The sequence below is a fragment of the Cebus imitator genome, unplaced genomic scaffold (genome assembly GCF_001604975.1).
Source record: "Cebus imitator isolate Cc_AM_T3 unplaced genomic scaffold, Cebus_imitator-1.0 Scaffold39, whole genome shotgun sequence".
In the NCBI taxonomy this organism is placed as follows: Eukaryota; Metazoa; Chordata; class Mammalia; order Primates; family Cebidae; genus Cebus; species Cebus imitator.
This window is the reverse complement of record NW_016107354.1, coordinates 7,038,038-7,043,205: the sequence shown is the minus strand read 5'-3', so window position 1 is coordinate 7,043,205 and position 5,168 is coordinate 7,038,038. Positions and strand designations below refer to the sequence as shown.

The 5,168-nt window shown below is 41.6% G+C and overlaps 1 protein-coding gene and 1 non-coding gene across 2 annotated transcripts in view; one reads left to right on the top strand and one right to left on the bottom strand.

Annotated features, from left to right (window-relative positions):
• Window positions 1-5,168, top strand: part of PIK3C2A (phosphatidylinositol-4-phosphate 3-kinase catalytic subunit type 2 alpha) — a 123,183-nt gene that overhangs the window by 7,711 nt on the left and 110,304 nt on the right. The window lies entirely within an intron of this gene.
• LOC119470764 lies at window positions 2,296-2,401 on the bottom strand. Its single transcript, XR_005199732.1, has one exon. It is a non-coding gene; the product is annotated as a U6 spliceosomal RNA (small nuclear RNA).

Sequence of the window (5,168 nt, the reverse complement as noted above, 5' to 3'; positions counted from 1 at the left end):
TACCTAGGCTGGAGTGCAATGGTGCAGTCTCGGTTCACTGCAACCTCCACCTCCTGGGTTCAAGAGATTCTCCTATCTCAGCCTCCTGAGTAGCTGGGATTACAGGCGCCTGTCACCATGCCTGGCTAATTTTTGTGTTTTTGGTAGAGACAGGGTTTTACTGTGTTGGCAGGGTGGTCTTACACTCCTGACCTCAAGTGATCCCCCTGCCTCTGCCTCCCAAAGTGCTGGGATTACAGGTATGAGCCACCACACCTGGCCCAAATAGCCTAGTTTTATCTGACTAGATCTCATAATGACATTTATTAGGCTAGAATTCTGTGTGTATTGAAATGCATTACATGATACTACAGTTCTTAAGGATTCTTTTTGACAAGTCAAACTTATTGAGGTATAATTTACACATAGTAAAATTCATCTGTTTTAGGTGTATGGTTCTATACAATTCTGCTAAAACAGATGAATTATGAAAACAGTGACATTTGTGTAACCACCACCACCACAATTAAGATATAAGATAAGAATATTTTTGTCACTTCAATAATTTCCATAATAATGCCCTTTTGAAGTAAATCCCTTCTGCCCACTCCTCACTCCCTGGCAACAGCTCATTTGGTTTTTATTCCTATAGTTTTTCCATTCCCAAAATGTCATATAAATTGGCGTCACCCAGTGTATAGCCTTTTGAATCTGGCTTCTTTCATTTAGCATAACACTTCTGAGATTCAGCAAGGTTTCTCTTTTTATCAATAAACTATTTTTTTAGAGAGTTTATTTAAAAAATCGTGAAGTTATGATTTACAGAAAGTTTGTAACTATAGTACAGAGAAATCTCTTAAACCCTGGACCTAATTTCTCCTATTTTTTAATTTATGTAAACTACTAAGTTTTGCTAATTGTCAAACCTGCAGGGTTCTAGAATTAAGTTTATTGAAAATGGGAAACAGCGTGAAGATTTTGATCAAGACAATGACTTTTTTTTTTAAGATGTAGTCTTGCTCTGTCACCCAGCCTGGAGTGCAGTGGTGCCATCTCAGCTGACTGCAACTTCCTCCTCCTGGGTTCAAGTAATTCTTGTGCCTCAGCCTTCCGAGTAGCTGGGATTACAGGCAGGCCCCACCATGATGGCTAATTTTCTTATTTTTAGTAGAGATGGGGTTTCACCATGTTGGCCAGGCTGGTTTCGAACTCCTGACCTCAGGTGATCCTCCCACCTTAGCCTCCCAAAGTGCTGGGACTACAGGCGTGAGCCACTGCACCTGGCCCTCTAATGACTCTTATGGTGGTAAATTATATATAACATTTTATTCATTTTAACTGTACGTTTCAGTGGTATTAATTGCAGTCACAATGTTATACAGCCATCACCATTATGTACTTTCAAATTTGTTCACCATCCCAAATAGAAGAAACTCTATACCTGTTAAGTAGTGACTATCCATTCCCTTCTTGAACCAGCCCCTGGTAACCACTAATTTACTTTTTTTTTTTTTTTTTTTTTGAGATGGAATCTTGCTCTCTCACCAGGCTGGAGTGCGGTGGTGTGATCTCAGCTCACTGCAACCTCCGCTTCCTGTGTTCAAGCGATTCTCCTGCCTCAGCCTCCCGAGTAGCTGGGACTATAGGTGCGTGCCAGTATGCCCAGCTAATTTTTGTATTTTTAGTAGAGATGGGGTTTCACCATGTTGGCCAGGATGGTCTCAATCTCTTAACTTTGTTATCCACCTGCCTTGGCCTCCCAAAGTGCTGGAATTACAGGCGTGAGCCACCTTACCCGGCCTCTGATTTTTGTCTCTGTGAATTTACCTATTCTAGATATTTCATGTAAGTGGAATCATGTAATATTTGGCCTTTTGTGTCTGGCTTATTTCACTTAGTGTAATGTTTTCAACATTCATACATGTTGTAGAATGTATTATTTTTATGACAATCATATTTAATGTACCACATTTTGTATTTTCATTCATTGATGGATACTATGTTTGTTTTCACCTTTTGGCTATTGTAAACAATGCTCTCTCAGTATTAGTATACTATTTTCAGTTCTTTTTGGTGTATACCTAGGAGTGGAATTGCTAGGTTGTGGTAATTCCACGTTTAATTTTTTGAAGAAACACTAAAATGTTTTCCAAAGTGGCTGTACCATTTTACATTCCCCTAGTATCCTTGCCACCACTTGCTGTTTTCCCTTTTTTTTTCTTTTTCAGTTATAGCCATTCTAGTAGGTTGACTAGTGATATTGAGTATCTCTTCATGTGTTTATTGATAATAAGATGACATTTTTTTCTTTTTTATATTTTTATGGAACGCTTCACAAATTTGCGTGTCATCCTTGCACAGGGGCCATGCTAATCTCTGTATTGTTCCAGTTTTTTAGTATACGTGCTGCTGAAGCGAGTACTTTCTTCTTTTTTTTTAAGGTGGCGTCTTACTCTGCTGCCCAGGCTGGAGTGCAGTGGTGCAATCTTGGCTCACGGCAACCTCCACCTCCCAGGTTCAAGTGATTCTCCTGTCTCAGCTTCCCAAGTAGCTGGGATTACAGGTGCTTGCCACCACGCCTGGCTAATTTTTGTAGTTTTAGTAGAGGCAGTGCTTCGTTGGCCACCTCAAGTGATCCATCTACCTTGGCCTCCCAAAGTGCTGGGATTACAGGCATGAGCCACCATGCCTGGCCTAAGGTGGCTTTTTTTTTTTAAATGAGGTCTTGCTGTGTTGTCCAGTCTGGGGTACAATGGCTGTTCACAGAGGCAGTCATAATGCAGTACAACCTTGGACTGATAGACTCAAATGATCCTTCTGCTACAGCCTCCAGAGTAGGTGGGAGTACAGGTGCACGCCACCGTGCAGTTAATGGTAGCAACATATTGATGTTTGTTTCAACAGTGGTCAAGACAGGGTGATATTAACATTTTAAAAAATGAAAAATATAGGTTTCATTGGGTATGAAAAAAAAAGAAAGAAAAATAATTGGACGGAAACCTGTACTTTAAAATCCCTGTTATATGCCAAGCATTTTATTTTATAAGTTTCTTTTAACTCTGAAAACACTATATTATCTGTGTTTTACAGATGACAAAACTAAAGACAAAGGGAGATCAAGTAACTTGCTTCAAAAATTACACAGTTGGGGCCAGGCGTGGTGGCTCATGCCTGTAATCCCAGCAGTTGGGAGTTTGAGGCAGGTGGATCATAAGGTCAAGAGATTGAGGCCATCTTGGTCAATATGGTGAAACCTCGTCTCTACTAAAAATACAAAAATTAGTTGGGCATAGTGGCATGCACCTGTAGTCCTAGCTACTCAGGAGGCTGAGGTAGGAGAATCACTTGAACCCAGGAGGTGAAGGTTGCAGTGAGCCAAGATTGCTCCACTGCACTCTAGCTTGGCGACAGAGTGAGACTCCATCTCAAAAAAATAATAGTAATAAATGAAAAATCACACAGTTGGTCGGGCATGGTGGCTCACGCCCGTAATCCCAACACTTTGGGAGGCTGAGGTGGGCAGATCGCCTGAGGTCAGGAATTCAAGACCAGCCTGGCCAACATGGTGAAACCCTGGCTTTACTAAAAATATAAAAATCAGCCAGATGTGGTGGCATATGCCTGTAGTCTCAAGGCTGAGGCAGGAGAATCAGCTTGAACCCTGGAGGTGGAGGCCGCAGTGAGTGGAGATTGTGTCACTGCACTCCAGCCTGGGCGACAGAGCAAGACTTCGTCTCAAAAAAAAAAAATCAGAAAGTTTATAAGAGAGAAGTCTGATATTTGCTTGCTGCTACATGGTTCTTTCTTCTCTCTGTTATCACTGTTCTACAAAACTAAGAATTTTATCCACATGTTGATGTCATGTGAAAGCAAGACTTTTTGAGTCATAGAAATTGATGGAGTTTGGGTGAAAATTCCAGAAGTATTCATGTCAGTTTTTCATTATTTATCATTATTCACTATTGAGGGTATCTCAGTTGCAACTCAGTTTTATCTTTTTTCTACGTTAAGCTATGTTAAATGCAGGTGTATGTCATAACATTTAACACAGAAGCCTTACTGTTATCTGTCATGTTGGAATTGGGGTGACGTCAAAGATTATTTAATGATTCATGTCAAATGAATGAACAGTGAAGTAGATCAAAGTTCAGTAATTATCTCCACAAAGCAGTACTACTGTTGGGATTCTGAGTTACATTAAAAACTGCTTGGTCAGCAAAATGTCTTTCAATAGGAACCTCTTGCTGTGACTGTATCTGCTTTCCTTGTCCCCCTCCCTCATATGTATAGTGATACACATATGTAGACATAGAAAATTGTCCTGGTTGGATTCCTTAGTTGTGAATCTCTTATTTGTAGAAGGTTGTTTCTAAGACCTGAAGGTGGGATAATGACTACTAATGTATATTAAACTGCAATGCAACCATTGCTTTTTGTCAAAATAGAATTAAGTCCTTTATTAATGTGGTTGTAGTGCTTGTGCAGTGGATAGTAGTTTTAATAGAGTAGTATGGAGGCTAAAGAATGGAGTGGGGGCTGGCTGGGTGCGGTGGCTTGCGCCTTTAATGCCAGCACTTTGGGAGGCTGAGGTGGGTGGATCACAAGGTCAGGAGTTCGAGACCAGCCTGGCCAATATGGTGAAACCCATCTCTACTAATAATACAAAAATTAGCCAGGTGTGGTGGCATGTGCCTGTAGTCCCAGCTACTCGGGAGACTGAGGCAGGATAATGCTTGAACTCGGGAGGTGGAGGTTGCAGTGAGCTGAGATCAAGCCACTGAACTCCAGCCTAGGCAACAGAGTGAGATTTTATTTCAAAAAAATAAAATAAAAATGGAGTGCGGGCCATGTGCAGTGGCTCATGCCAGTAGTCCCAGCACTTTGGGAAGCTGAGGTAGGTGAGTCTCTTGACCACAGAAGTTCAAGACCAGTGTGGGCAACATGGTGAAACCCTGTTTCTACAAAAAAATACAAAAATTAGCCAGACATGGTGGCGTGTGTCTGTAGTCCCAGCTACTTGGGAGGCTGAGGTGGAGGATCACTTGAGCCCAGAAGGTGGAGGTTGGAGTGAGCCAAGATCATACCACTGCATTCCAGCCTGGGCAATAGAGCAGGACCCTGTCTCAAAAAAACAAAAGAGGCTGGGCTGGGTGGCTCACACCTGTAATCCCAGCGCTTTTGGAGGCCAA